General features: G+C 48.6%; 1 protein-coding gene across 5 annotated transcripts in view; it reads right to left on the minus strand.

Annotated features, from left to right (window-relative positions):
• Positions 1-16,071, minus strand: part of LOC106741985 — a 184,906-nt gene that overhangs the window by 75,101 nt on the left and 93,734 nt on the right. For all 5 annotated transcript variants that reach the window (XM_014614491.1, XM_014614490.1, XM_014614489.1 and 2 more), the window contains one exon: positions 4,797-4,906. The gene's annotated coding sequence lies outside the window, so the exon portion shown is untranslated. The remainder of the gene's footprint in view (positions 1-4,796; positions 4,907-16,071) is intronic.

Below are 16,071 nucleotides of genomic sequence, written 5' to 3' on the forward strand. Positions count from 1 at the left end.
CGCATAAACGTCTCAAAATGACCGAATTTGACTGAAGCTACTTTTACGTGTTTTTTAGATGATTTAACTTACGTCATTTAAAACGTTTAATCGTGTTAAATTAACACGTTAAATGTAGACACGTCGATTTAACAACTGTCTGAGAAATGTGTGAAAAGAGCTTCAGCTAAAGGATTTGCAGTGTGTGTGCAGCTCGACGAAAGTGTATACACGCATTCATTCGAAATAGAATAATACAGAAGTTGCACGGGCTTACGATTGTTAGAAACAGCAAAATATCGCTGTGCGATACGTACGACACGAAACGAAGAAATAATTCGAGCTCGGTGAACTTCGATATTTATGGAGACGCGTCGCAATCGCGTTCCTTTAGGTTCGCTGGAAAAATACCGCATCCACTGAATGCACCTCTAAACATCCAAGTTCACCGAACCTTAACTAATTCTCTCGTTCCAACCTCGCCTGGAATAGAGATGAAAGATCAACCCGACATCGAATAACTTTACCCGGTGTTTACGGGGGCGAGCGCGAACGGGGAATAAAGTTCAATAGCCATCAGAGTTACGTGCGTGCGTGCGTGCGTGTCTCGCTCGCGCGCCAACTGGTCACGCGTGCGTTATCAAAAAGGGATGAATAGAGATAGGAAAAGGGGGTGGAAAGGGCGAGAAAAACGCCCTCGTCCCCGTTGTTTCATCGGGAGCGCGTTTCGTTACGCCGCGTCGGCCACGTCGTTTCAACGGGCGCGTTTATCGACGCGTTTATCGCGATTGTTGTTGCTAATATCGGCCGACGAACGCGAGCGGAGCGAGCTCGCGTGTGAATAAACTCCGAAGCTTGGCCTGGCTGGCGCTATAGCCGGCTGGTTGGCTACCTACCTAGCTAGCTAGCCAGCTAGCGGGCTGGCTAGCTGCGGGCGATCGACACAGCGACTGAATTTCCATCGCGCGAAACACAAAAGCGGCGACGGCCGCCGCTGCAGCTGACGGCGTCGTCCGTCCGCCTCCACCGCAAAGTGGTCGCCCGATTGAAATTCCCAGCGAATTATCCCGGCAAATTTTCGCTTTTGCACGGACTATAGGAGCGTGTCCTGTTCCCATAGCGCAGAGTAACCAGAGAAATAGATAGAGAGAGAGAGAGAGCGCGCAAGGGCTATATTGTAAAACATAATGGGTCGATCAGTCTCTCTCTCTCTCGCTTTCGGCATTAAGCCGGGAAATGTGCCGGAAAGAGAAATTCGTATGCCAGAATCGCCCTTTTATTACCGCTGTTATTGTTATTACCGTGTTGCGCGGAGCGTTCGATAAATTGTAGCACGACCGGCGAGGTAATTCTTCGTGAAAAAGAGCGTACGGGGCAAAAGATTGGGAAACAAGTATCGCCGATAGGTCCACGTGGCGAAATGTGCAAGTTTTTAGAGATACAAAATGACGTGCGATGGATGTTTCGCGCTTGTAGGGACAAGGTAAAACTTTGCGTAACAGTCCATGAATTCTAGCTATGTCGTTGAGGCTGGTAAATCATATTACGTGAAGCACAGAGAGAGAGAGAGAGAGCGTAGCGAGCTGTTGAAAGAGCAGCCGTTACATTTTATCGTCTCCTGGTTTAGTGGCGCGAATTGTTAATCGGTATATGATCCATACAAAGAAACGCAACGTATTTTCGGTGAACGAAGTGAAATGGGAAGGAGGAGAGGGAAGGGAGAAGAGAGAGAAAGGAACGGAAGGAAAATCGTAGATAATTAAGCACCGCGAAAATGACAAGCGGAATGACAGCTCGCGGCCGGCGCTCCTGATCGGTTAGGCTCGTGCATATTTAAAATCCGGGTCGACGGTTCGTTAGAGGGCGATTCGATTAACCGTTACGGACGTAGCGCGCATCACATGGCGACAAGCCGAGAGACGAACAGCGGAACAGATTATCTCGAAATTAATGCGTAATTTTGAGCGACGAAATGGACAAATAGAAGCACGACAAACGCAAAGAACGGTGAGCAAATAGTAGGTAAATAAGCGAGGAGGTGGGCGGGGAGGGAAATAAACACGCAGGGCGGGATCGCGCGCGGAAAAAGGATTCCTTTCACGGACGGTTATCGATGACGTCGACGCGACGAGAAAGTTTCGATAAAGAGTAGGCGGCTTGCGAAATCACGCCGACTCTCGATATTGAATATTCATGCAAGGTAGAATCGCTCTACCTCCACCCGACTCTGCCGGCCGCCTTCCCTTCGCTCTCCGTCGTCGGCCTCTCTCGCGCGACTCCTAAGGTCGGTCGATACACGATACCGGGGCTATTCCGCCCGGCGAGTGTGTTTACCAGAGATTTCCGGCGAGATGGGATTCGAGTGCGAGTTTATGATGCCACGTGTATCGCGTGCGGCGCGATAAATGCAACGTAGCGATGCTGCGTGAGATCAATAGCTGTGCCGGATATAATTGTTGTCGTATTCAACATTGTTGTATTTGTATCGGGTTAATGCAAAAGTTCGTCCCGTTTTTCGTTCAGAAATCCCAGAATTTATGCGGGCACGGGATTATGCGGCATGTCGAAAAGATTGCAAGTCACCGAACAACACAGCGTATATTTAATCGAGTGATTTTATTTAAAAATAAATACATATTATGTATGCATTTTGATTGAAAAATGAGAGGAAGTTTTGCATCAATCCAATATTTTGAACGCGCGGCGTTACTTTTTTATCGCACACGTGATAAAAAAGATTCCATCGATCGATAGCCGTCGGCAGTTAATCGGCAGAGTTCTCCGGGCAATTTTGCGCGGTGGATCGCAGCGGAAAAGTGGTGGAAGGTGGAAGTCGCGATTCGCCGCGTGAAAACTTGGCGGCTTTTCAAGCCAAAATTCCGAAAGTCCCAGGCGAGCTTAATATCCGATAAAGCGAGGACGGGATAGTTTCGCCGTGTCGCGGCGAATTCGCGACCGCGGCGCGGAAAACGCGAATGAAATTTACGCGGAATCGCGAATCGAGTTAATTTCCGGAAGGGATTATTTAATATTCCGAGCAGCGTCGCGGCGAGATTTCGATTAAACGGCGATTCGACGGGCGGATCATCGTCGGGCCGAAAAATACACGCGGACCGACGACCGCGCGGATCGTCCTTTGTGCCGCGAAACCCGTTTATTTGCCTTAAACGAAACACGCTCGAGCACCACAGAGGACATTACTGGCCGCGCGCTATAATCGAAATGGATTACGCCAAATAAATTACACCGAATTACAGCGGATTACAGATCCGAACGGCGCGCGCGATCACCCGCCGGATCAACGCGCGAAACGGAATTTATTCGACGCGTTAACGCGCGTGGGCACTTATTCGCGAGTGACGCGCCGCTGAAATATATGCGACAGCACACTCGCGGTTGGAGCGAGATGAAACCCTTTTCCTTCTCCGAGAGCGCGCCATCCAGACGACAGATAAAACTTGGTCGCTCCTGTGAGAGGAGAAAAACACGCGAAGAGTGTCCCGTCCGTTCAACGCGGGCAATTCTCCCGGCGCGGCGATTCCGCGCCGAAAAATGCAGTTGGACGAAGAAACGGTAGGTAGCGCTTACGCGAATTCTGCCGGCGACCATGAATTTTGATGGATCTTTTTCCCCAGTCGGAGATGCTTTCGGCCGGAACGACACTGATTTGCATTATGCAATTTGCGCGCGCGCGCGAGTGAGTGAGCGCTCGTGTAGTCTCGAAATATCGCTCGCGAAAGACGTTGAATCCGTGTCTCTTCTCCCTCTCTTCTTTTCCTCCCACCCTACGTTTTTATCGTATTTTTTATTATCGCTTTGGTGCCGCGGTATCTCTCCAACGTGCAACCGCGAGACCGTATAAACGCGATTGCTCGTGTCGTAAACACGCGTTGCTTCAGATTAAAATGGCAAATGTATGGTAAACATCGCGCGCCTTTAAATATCGCCCCCGAGAATTGGAAATGAAGGCGAGCGGAGTTATTCGGAGAACGGCGTGTGTATTTCCACGAAGGAGAAGAGTAACTTGCAATCTGTATGCGCACGGTGCGCGCATACTAACGGTACAAATAGGGCGCCGTCTTTCTCGTATATACAGCATCGGATATAAATATGTAGAATTTAAAAAAAGAGGAACGTCCTCATAATGTGGCCTGACCTTTTAATATCCCGGCCGACGCATTCGGTGATGGTACGTGTGCCATTAAACAGCGTAAGCTCAGGGGAAAGCGCGTTCGTTGCCAACCAAACGAAATTCTAATGTAAACGAGCCTATTTGTATTCTCCCCATTATCGCGCGACAATGGTCGTGGTACTTTCGAAATATCTTTCGTAACTACGCGGTTAGACCTGGGAGCGACAAACTCGCATCGCCCAAACTCGAAATTTCAGGAAATGAAAGTGAGAAAGAACGTCGCATCTGGGCGACAAATTAGCTCGACCGGCACGTAAAGGGCGTTTGTACGTCGGAAAATATTTGTAAAAATATTTCTCGTGCATGTGCGTAATATATTACTCGGGTGATGCGAGACAGTATCTGTGTCAGATGTGAATTATTAGTCGCATCAGTGTTATATCAGCATCGTTCTAATTACAGAAACGCGAAAAATTCATGGCAAATGCTTTAACGTGCTGGACGTTCGTCGGGAAGGAAGATTTCGCTAGCTTCACGGTCGCCTCACTTCAAAGAGAAGAATTTCTGGAAGATCAGCGACTAATTACCATCTCGCGTGCGCATTTTCACGCTCGTGGCGATCCCGATATTCCGGCGCGATAAAACACGAGAAAATACTGCGGCCGCATACAAGATGCACTCCTACCTGGTGTGGCTGCGGGATGTGTCGGGCTCCGTGGCTATTAGCCAGCTGTGCTTACGGGGCGCATAAGCGCAACCTCCACCTCCGAACCGCGCCGGCTTTGTCTCTGCATCCTGGAAAAAAGCGAAATGAGCTTCAACACGCTCGTCAACATGCCCGTTATACTCGCGCCGTAATTTACTCAATTGCGGCTCAAATATAACGTATTTACCTCTTAAACGGATGCAAAGTGCCTCTCTAATTTCCGGTGATTAAAAGCTGCTGGATCTGAATTACACACGACCGTTGGACGTCGCGTAAAAACGAGAGAAAATGTATTACGGCGCAGGAAGTTACGATGGTCGCTCGGAGAAGAGGGGGAATCGAAGAGCTGCGTTATCTCGTGCGCGACGATGAGCGGCACAAAAATTTATATCGCGCTCGAGGTTTATGCCGCTCGGAAGTTTATATTGGATTTCATATTTAATGCAACGTACGCCGCCAACGTCGCCGCATCGACTCGCTCCGCGTCTCCCGGATAAATTATTTATGTCGAGCCGCTTTGTCTTTGTCCGCTTCCGAAGAATGGCGACGGAGAGCAGGAGCACGCCTGCCACGGAAAAACGGATGATCGGTGTAGGAGCCGCGATAAGCCGCGCCGAACGAAAACCGCGGTCGTTGATCTTCACGAGCGCTCGCGAATGGGAGACGCGCGCGCTCCGTCGACGCGACCCGGAATATTTCCTCTGCCGAAGCGCGGAATCTCGTTTCTATCGCGCTGTCATGAGTAATCGGAGAGAAGGAGAGGGAGGCACGACGGTGTACTAAACGAATATGAATATTAATATTAACAATCGCATGAATATTAATGATCACGGATATTCGCAATTGTAGAATTATAACGAACTGTGTCGGGAACGGCAGTCGCCCGATTTAGGGAGGCCAAACACCGAACGGACAAACGCACGCAGTGAAATGTTCCGTGCGAAAGTATACACGAAACTTCGTGCTTTATGGGATAAACGCACCCGACGCTTTCTATTCTCGCATGTTTTAATACGGCATCTCTGTGCGATATATCGCATACATCACATATTACATTAATAATCGTTACTTGAAACTCATCGTACGTGAGATACTCAGATTTACATTTAGAATTAAATACAAGTTTTTGCAGCGTTTTAAAGATAATTTAAAGATAAATGTCACATATGACACAACTGAAAAATGTATATCCACTTCTAAATTCAAATCTAAGTGTCTCTCGTGAAACAAGTTTCAAATCATGACTATTAATATGCGCGTCGTATGTTCGTATTAATAGTCGTAACTTAAAACTAGTCTCGTAAGATACTCCGAGATTGCAGTTTAAAATCAAATATGAGTTTTCACGCTGAATTGCGATCACGAATATATAAAATATATCATATGATTAAAATGAAAAAGTTAGAAATAATGATAAGTCCAAAGCCGAGTTATCTCGCGTGAGACAAGTTTTAACTCACGACTATTATTAACGCGTGACGTAATTATACACGAGACACACGTCACGACAAGAGTACACGAGACGAATGCAAATGCGTGCAGCGCGAAATACCGAGAAGAACGGCGCTTGTTTCACGTCCGTGTGTCAATTTTTCGCCGAGATACGAATGTCCAAAGTTCTCGGAAGCAGCGTGCTGCGGTCTTCGCCGCAGGTAGGCGGCTCACGTGTAACACATTGTAGTACCGTGGATTTCACACCTCTGCCTTTTTCGACCGGCGAATCGCCATTGTCGGCCGCATGGCGATTCGCCGCTCGTCGATATCTTCGCGTAGAAAAGACCTAGCGACGTGCAATCAATTGCATTTTAAAGCTAAGAATGCCTCCAATAGGGAAACAATTGTTTTTCCATATTGCCAATTAATTTAATAGCATAGTGAAATATCAATAGCGTTCTTCACGAGCTGGAGATTAATCTACGATTGGAAGCTTTCAACTTTCATTCATTTGATTCGAGCGAATCAAAAGAAGATGAATCGCATTGAAGGGAATATCATCTTTCGTTTGTTGACATAAGAATGAATAATTCTGAGAAAACGTTTCAGTTCACATTCTCGTTACATTCTTTGATAGCACGCGAAATATATAAAGACTTAATGCTACGTAGGATCCAGAATTTCGAGAATGTAAAACCTTCGACTGTCACCGTATTTATCACACTTTGATGAATCACCCTGCTATTATCGCCATAAAAAAATTACTCCTGAAAATTATGAGCCGTACTGCGCGAAGAAATATCCGGTTATCAGCCGATAATGGCCCAGTACCGAATTCCTGAGCAATGTTTGGCAACAATGAATCAGCCAAGCGCGTTGGCACCGTTGTAACATCTACCCGGCCAGCACGTATGGTAAACGAGCTTTCGCGTCCAAAAAGAATGCCGTCCGAAGAAAATACGGGAGGCCACTCATTTATCAATTCGCCGAAAATTCATCCGGAGACTCGGCCAGCGGGAAAAAAGGTGAAGCGGGACGCGTTTAATTGCCGCGCGCATTTGTCGAAGGCGACTCTCGCGAGCCGAAGGCTGCGTGGCGCGAAGAAACGTCACATAATACACACCTAAACGGCGGCGTTTCGTACGTGCCAGGAATTCGGCCTGCCGGCTTATTGCGGAACGGCGCTTGCGAAACCATTAATAACGCGCAAGAGGGTAATTTTCACACGAGAGAAGAGAAGGACATCGGCCCACCCCCGCCTCCCTTATTGCCACGCGCCGTGCCGCGGCGGGACAATGAAGGACCATCAATTACCTCTCGAGCCCTTCGCGATCGAATGAAGCTATTAAGACGGCCAAGTGTACCGTCGAGCGAGAGCTCGTAACCCACCCGCCTACCCCCTGTGCCAGCATTACGGCTTTTCTCGCGGGTGTTCTCTTCCGCACGCCGATGCGGAACGACTTAATAGCCCGACGATAAGGATCGGGGGAATCCTCCGCACCCGGCAGCTTTTTGTCACCGGCATCCTTCGAACGATAAGAATCGGCGAGGAGAGCAGCGTGTATTAATTAGACGATGACTCGCGGCTATTTATCTTAATTAAGCGCGCATCAATCGTCCTTAGACCTTCCGTGTCTTCTGAGCGAAGGATTATGAGCGGGGATGAACGCGCACTTGTGTGTGTGTGTGACTCAAGGAGTCCGCGCGAAATTTTGCTAGAATAGTAAATGTTTGTCAATATAGTAACAGCAAAACAAAATTTGTTCAGACAGCAAAAAAGTTTGGAGAAAGGTTTGTTAAAAGTATTGTATTAATTGCTATTTGCTGGATACACTGACAGCAAAATAATTTGGTTACGCCAGCTAAATTTTATCGCTGTGGTAACGACGTTTTGTTACAACGGCAAAATTATTTCTTCCGTGTAACGGATCTTTTTGCTGTCACAATATTAACAATTTGCTGTCCGGCAAAACTTGTTTTCTCCGTACAGGAATATCCTAGGATAATCAAAATGTACCACTCGACAAAACGCGGGGCGATTGTTTACGATTTCTCTCTCTCTCTCTCTCTCTCTCTCTCTCTGTCACTTCTCGTTTATTTTTAGCTTTTGCTTTATCTTCTTTCTTTTTCTTGCGGCGATTGTCCGTACACTTATGTTGGATTTGTTGCTCTTACAAGATTTATCCTAAAGCATAATAAAGCAGGTTTCTATTCTAGATTCTATTCTTTCTTTTCAAGGGAAAATCTCGTTCGACAAAGTAAGATTGAAAGTGACAATGCGCGCGTGCAATACGATCGAATAAAAACGCTTCCGGACGGACCGACGGATATATTCCGCATGTCGAAAACTCTTCCGGCCCGGCCGTGCAGCGGTTGGAAATAATTTCGTGCGGTAGAGCGAGGGTGGCGATGATTAGTGAAAAGACCGGAGAGCGTGGCGGCGCATCGATTTATTTACGCCCGAAACGTGGCAGCGGATTTATAGGATTATTGATTGCAGACTTGTCAGCGTCAGTCTGTTACCGTGTATTTGAACTCTCTCCAACCGAGCAAACGTTCCGTTTACATTTTTCCGAAGCGGCCCGACACAATCGGCCGCTCGGCATCGTTGCCTCCATTGTTCGCGGGTTCGCGCTCGCCGGCTCCGTTCGCAATTTGTATCTGCCGTCCCGACGCTGTTATTAACCAAAACCAGACCGCGCGAGATACATCCACGGCGCTGCCCAGCCGCGATAAATCTTATTACAAAAACGGACGGTGCTCTCTCTCTCTCTCTCGCTTGCGCGCACGTTCGTTCGCGTTCACGCTGCTGGAAATATCGTCCGAGCTTATAATGGGTGCGAATAAGAACGTTCTTTCTGCAAACATCGTTACGACGCATCGTCAGTCATTACGACGTAAATAATCTATCGCGCTTCGTACGCGATTCCAAAGTAAAACCGTCAACGAAGCGTCGGCAAAATTGCCCCGGATATGTGAACTGTGATACCGTGACACATCTTTATGAACGCGATCAGGTCGGGGCAATTTGTCAATGACCTTATCGAAGCTTCCTTTCGGGAAGCTTTTTCGGGATATGATTTTCCGGAGATGCCTTCTATTACGTCCGATCAAACGTCTCCGCCGGAAATCACTTTCATCGTCTCTAATATGTGCGGAACGAAGGAGAATGATATAAATTACAATCAGTCATATATGTCAGTCATACAAAAAGAAATGAATCGAAGGCAGTTAGTTTCGTTGGATGAGCAAAGGACGAGGTGTACGGCGCTCGGAATCCTTCTGATGTCGAGCTTTCAAATATTGGCCGTCTGGGAGAGAAGCTCTACGTAGCTATTTGCGCTACCGTTATTTGCAAGCTGACAGGCGCACAGTTTCCTCGTTGCAATTATGGGAAATGGCGGTACATACGTGCGATCGTGACTCAGGTCGTCGGTCGGTCGGTCGGTCGGTCTGTTGGTTGGTTGGTCGGTTGGTCGTTCGAGGAAATTAGATCACGTCGAGTGATTCGATTAGGAGATGTAAGAAGATGACTCGCGTTCAACGCGAGCGCAGAGGATCCCCTCGCGCACCTCGATTCGCGTTCCCCCCGTTTTTCCCGCTCTCTCCTGCGTCGTTTCTCCGAATAAATTTAAATGTCCTCGGAACAAACCCGCTCTCGCTGACTCAGCCTCGCATATATGTCCCGCGGAAAGTGCGGCGAACCTCTTCCATTTCGACACGACGGCGAGGACGACCACGTTGACTTTTCTGAATATTTTAAAAATCGCTGCTCGCCGAAAAAGGAATGTCCCGGTGACGGCGGCTGGCCGTAAGCGAAATTCGATTTCGCCGGAGCGAAATTCGAGCTTACGCGAAACGTAGAACACGTCGGCGTTTCTCCCGAGCGGATAAATATCATTTATAGACTTTCGGTTACATTCGTGAGTTTTAATTCTCGCGCATCCCCTCTTCCGTCCCGTTAAATTCCGCTGGAACACGCGAGCGTAATTTAACGGGTAAGAACGCACATTGCGGATAAGCGGAAGTAACGAGAAAGTGAGATGAAATACGGCGAGGGTGAGGTCGGTCTGGGGTCGCGGAGTGAGAAATGGCGCGGACGAGCGGAGTTGGGGAGAAGGGGGAGCGAGTAGTGAAATGGTCGCGGCTGCTTTTAGCCACCTATTTCCACAGCCCGTTCTTTCGCCGCGCTCGATTAATTACGAAAGTTCAGCGTGCGAAAATATCGGACCGCTTCGCGAACTTATTAGTCGTCTTACTTACGGGCCGAAATCGGATATCAAAATCCTCCTTCGAACGAACGAGAATCAACGGTGGGAATTTGGAGGTTCGGCCCGCGGGCCCTTAATACTTTAGCGCACGACTGTCGGATTAATCTGCAAGTCGATAACAGATATTGCATTTAGAATTCCCGAGGCGACGCGCGTAATAAGACCGCGAGACTATCTCATCGACAGAGCCCCGCGGCGCAGCGCGGTTCGCCGTTCTCTCCGGCTGGGAACTTTTATAATCCGCGAGAAAACACAGTTTAAAGAGAAAGAGACGGGACGAAGAATCGCATAATCGGGTCACGGGCTCGAGCTGCGCGCCAACTCGCATAAACAATGCCACCTTCGAGATAACGAATCCCGAGGCAAGTTTAACGCCTCAACGTAACTCGATCTACTTCGAGGTAATCCGGCAGGTGGGCGCACGTGTGTTTTTGTGCGAACACGCACAGATTAAATATGTACGCGAAGGACTCCGTATCGCAGAACACGTCCGATTCGTTTACGGATGAAAAGAGTTCGGTTTGTTCGTTAACGCGAATCGCAACCGTAGAAGTCGTGCGCGAGTGTACTATCGTTCGGTCGGCAAAGCCGCGTAATGCCTCGCCAAAGGGCATGACGACAAGCTACTTGCTCGCGAGCCTGTCCGCGACGTCGTTTTTGCAATTAACAAATCGCAATTATACCGTCGTCGTCGTCGTCGTTGTTGTTGAAAGGGGTCGGTCCATCTCCCTGCGCTCGCTAATTGACCCGTCTACCGGTGCAACGACGGTCCCTTTGAGGGATTTCCGGGGAAACGCATCGGCCGTTTGCGAGTTCGCCGGCGGGCACACCAGCCGCGCCCGCCCTCTCCTCTCCCCCTTTCTCCCGGCTTCTCGTAAACGGGGAAGCGAGAGAGGAGCGCGACTCCGCGCGAATTCAACTCGACGATAACGAACCACGTCGGACTCCTCCGTCGGAAACGGGTAGAAACGAGAACGCGCGACGGCCGACGGACCCGCCGCTAATTGGTTCCACTCGAGGATCCACAGGTACCACGGGATTTACGATTGCGCCGTCTGATCCGGGTTGAATCGCGAACTATCTCTCTCTCTCTCTCTCTCTCTCTCTCTTCGAAGGGAATTCTAATCCGTCGGAAGCGAGGATGGGACAGAGGATGAAGAAGATTTCACAAGCGGCGAAAAATTTACGACGTATCGACCATCGTGTTCCGATACGGCATATTTAGCGCCAAGTGCACGCCCCCGTCTTATAATTCGAACTGAAATAACAACGTGCGCGAAGTGAGAATCAAATAAAACACGAAGTCGAACGATCACGTATATTAAGCACTGAATGTGCAACATGAATACGCCAAAACTTCACTCCGCGATTTTTTCCTCTATTTTCCACCCGTTTCTCTCGGCTCAGGAATGAAAGCGTTAATTATTCATTATCCCCGTTCATTACCAGCACCGATTGAGGCAAAATTTTCGAAAGGCATGTTGCGACACGTTGCTCACGAACTTGAAGAACATCGAACGCGTGACATCACTCGACCTCGTGCCGCTCTATTCTTGACTCTAGCGCGTACGATTAGGTAATACTTAATAGATTGCATACGCGCGTAAATACACCTGTCCTTGTCGTCGTCGGAGTTGTTGTCGGTGCGAAGCACCGTGTGAGAGAAAGACCGACTGAAGGGGGAATAATTCAATTGTTATCTCGTCTTCGCCGATGCACGACGCTGGAACTTCGTGACGAATTAATATACGATTTTCATCTAACACACAGTCGACGGCACCGTATTGGAAGTTCAAATACTCGTAATTTTATACCTCCCGAGTGATGTTTTCCAAGGATCTAAACAGCACATAGTCGCGTCGATAACTGCGAGTTAAAAGGATTCGATAAAAGATTAAGAGACTTATTAGACATAATGAAAGGAATAAAGAACAAGGAATTAAATTTCACATGTGGATAGACATGTTTCAATCCACAACAAAGGAATAGAGAATTAGAATTAGAAACATTGTCGAAATTCTATTCCTTATAATTTGTATGCTTATGATGATCATCGATATACAAATAAAAATCAGTTTTAATCAATCGATAATTATTAAGAAAATGATAGAAGTTGTGATCTCGTTTTAAAACATTCCTGTATCTTATTCTTTTTATTATGTTAAGTACAGCTAATTCTTAATATGTTATTTCTAACTCTATGTATTTAATTCTTGATTCCTTGTTCTTCTCATTATGCCTGAGCCTTATGGTCATAAAAACACAATTGGAAAATGTTTTTTCTGGCAAGAGACGAAGAAAAGACTACTTATATCGAGACGGATCGATAAATTTACAAATTTACGTCGCATCGTCGCGGGACCGCGAGAGGCAAAGTGATGAACCGTCGTCGAATCTATTGGCGATTTGAGAGAGAGAGAGAGAGAGAGAGAGAAGGAAGGAGCACCACAGCGGCCGGCATTAATTACTCCGCGGCTCGAGCGCAAATTAGTTACCTGTTACAGCTGTAGCGCTGTGGTACGTTTATTTCGGACACGAAACTCGTTATCGATTTGTTTTCGCAGCAACTCTAGACCCGCGCCGCGGATTGCGCCGTCGATGCATTGATACGCATTATCGCGCCACGCGTTTCAAGGCGAGAGGGAATTCGCACATCATCTTCATCAAGTACGTCTCTTTTGTACACGTTTCCTTTTCACGAAATTCCGCGAGAATTTTTAGCTTCAGAGCGGAATCGAGGGAGGGAAAGAATTGGTCGTTTGCACTTCAGGTGTCGCGTGCTGTGTTCCACAGTTCCGGCGTATAATTCGCCCCGTGGTAGCGCGGCGCTTTCATTGAAACGTTAAATCGTTGAAAACTGTTAAAATGTCAAATGTTTATCCGGTCCAGCGTTGCGCAGTTTTTGTCAGCGAGGAACGCTGACAAACGCGTGAATTACGAATGTTTGTCCGCGTTTACGAGACACGCGCGCGACGCAACGCGACACAGCGTTACCTCGCGCTTTTGTATTCTGTAAATAAATTCAGCCGAGGGTGCATTACGACGGCTTGAATATCTGAATATTCCCGCGAACTTCTCCGCTGTCCTCCTCAAATCTCGCTCTTTCTCCCTTCCCGCTCCTTTCCTGCCCATCGCCGGAAAGTATACCGCGGCATTTCTATCCTTTTAATTAAAAAGTTTCGCGCTGGAGATGGAACTCGAGGCAACGAGATTCCTGTTGATCGTCCATTAAGCAAACTTATCGAATGAAATCGCGATGTAATCCCGGTTACAAAGAACCGCGCGACCCACCGCTGATCCCATACACGACGACGTTCCGTGGCGGACATTGCTCGTTCGTACACGAAAGCAATATGCGAAGAAAGGAGAGAAACAGCCGAGAGAGAAGCACGCGTTTATTAACTTTATCTATCTTTCTGCGCTTATCCGTCTTTATATCTATTTTCTTGGGTAAATTGAATTTCCACTCCTTATACGGAGATCCGTCGTAATGATTCATTATTTCGCAAGAGGAACCTCCGGCGATAATCAGACTTGCGATTGCGCACACGTATCGAATCGTTTCACCGAGCAACCGTGGCGGCTTCTCACGGGGTCGACATTGATCATCATCGCACACGGGACCAGAAATTAAAGATCAAAGTGTGCCAGCAGGCGTTACGCACGTCGAATTTCGATTAAATCGTTGCACCCGCCAGTGACTCGTTTTTAATCCGATTCGCTAGTTGCGAAAAGGGAGCGCGTTTGCCGAGAAGATCGACGAAAATTCAAGGAAAATCGCCGAGAGGTCGCGACGGTAGAGCAAGTGAAAAGTCGATTTAACGAGGAGACGACTGTTAATAATCGGGTACGCTGACAGATCGCGCGGGGGTAGACGAAGAGGGAGGAAATCAAGTCGAGGACGATACGAGAGGGAAGATTGGATCGGTCCCGACGTTCTTCCGACGGAGGGAAGTGAGACTGCCGGCAGGCGGGTAGAGTAGAAAGAGAGAAAGCGAGGGGTTAAGGAGGCGGAGGAACCCTCGGGCGAAGTCACGGAGAACGGAGAATATTTCCCTCTCGAAAATCGCGCACGGGGCGCTCCGCAGCTCGTTAGAAGTTACCCGTCCTCTTCCTCCTTCATCTTCTTCTCCACCTCCATTGGCGGCGCGTCACGCCCGCCCTCCGTAAGGCAATATCCCCGATTTCGCGGAATAAATCCCGCGGAAGGTCGCCTGAGATGCAACACGCGCCCGACTTATTACGTCATACCAGGGAAGCTCCGACCTACGCTCGCATTGCATAATAAACCGCCGGCGAGAGCGATTATATTTATTTCAGGCGATCGATACGCCGTTTGCCTCCCTCAGACGAATCGGTTCCAGTGCGAAGAATACGAAAATTTCGCGACTTCGAGGAGGATCCGAAACGTGAATTTTCCACGCTCACGAGGAGCCCGATCGACTTCTCAAACACGAGAGAGGCGAAGGAGCACGCGCACGTTCGAGAGGAAACTATGTGCGTCCCACGGTTCCACGCAGCTGACGTCACCGGTTATTTATGCACCGCCGTGTAACGGCTACTCGCCGATTTCGCCGACCGTCTAAGAATACACTCTCTCTCCCTCTCTCGCGAGAGACAGTGCGGCTGGCTCTGCCGATCGACGTCTCACGCGGAGGTTCGACTGCCGTCGAGAGGGGAAAGCCTACGCGACGAAACTTCGTGGGAACGGGGACGACCGGGCCCGCGTTAGAATCGCGATACGCAACAAGTGATCGAATCCGGGCTCCCGCAATTACGCCGGATAACCAAATTTCACTTTCTTTCCTCCGCGGGGAAGTGAAAAGTCCAGCCCCGGGCGATTCCGAATTCTCTCACGACCCGCCGATAAAAAAAAAACCGAAAGATTCTTGCGCGGAGGTTGGTAACGGGAACGGTAGCGCGTTTAAATACTCTACAACTGTGTCCGACGTTGGATGTGGAATCAATCAGACACGTAACACCGGAATACCGGTGTTGCGTCAGAAATATCTTACACACTTCTTCCAACGGACGAAACAGACATTCTCTTACCGTTACGAGATTTCACCGAGCTCGTCGAGTACGCGGTAACTTCTCCTATCCTATGACACTTACTGACGTCACACGTTACGCCGCCTTCGGTAAAACGAGCTCGCACCCACACACGCGTGAATACCTCCTCCAAGCCTTCCGTGAACCTCGTTTCCTCCGGAGCGTGACGAGAGAGTCGATTGAAATCGTCTGGCCCGTAATTAACGCGGTTAGGCTGCGGCGGCGGCGCGCGCGCTCAATCGTTCCGCGACCGTCGCCGAAGGACAGCCGGCCTCGATTAGATATTATCGTGGAAACGCGCGATCGCCCAGGGATTAATTTCGTTGGCCTGCCGGTGCCGATAGTAGCGCGTGTGTTCCATCTCGCCGCCCAAGATCAGTGCCGCCGTGTCATCTCGAAAGGGCGAATGATTCGAGAGGTTGTACTTTTTTTTTTTTATATTTTCTTTCTCCCCTCTCTCATTTTCCAAACGTTACGCGTCACATGATATTTCGATC

The sequence above is a fragment of the Dinoponera quadriceps genome, unplaced genomic scaffold (assembly GCF_001313825.1).
Source record: "Dinoponera quadriceps isolate SergipeBrazil2010 unplaced genomic scaffold, ASM131382v1 scaffold696, whole genome shotgun sequence".
Classification (NCBI taxonomy): domain Eukaryota; kingdom Metazoa; phylum Arthropoda; class Insecta; order Hymenoptera; family Formicidae; genus Dinoponera; species Dinoponera quadriceps.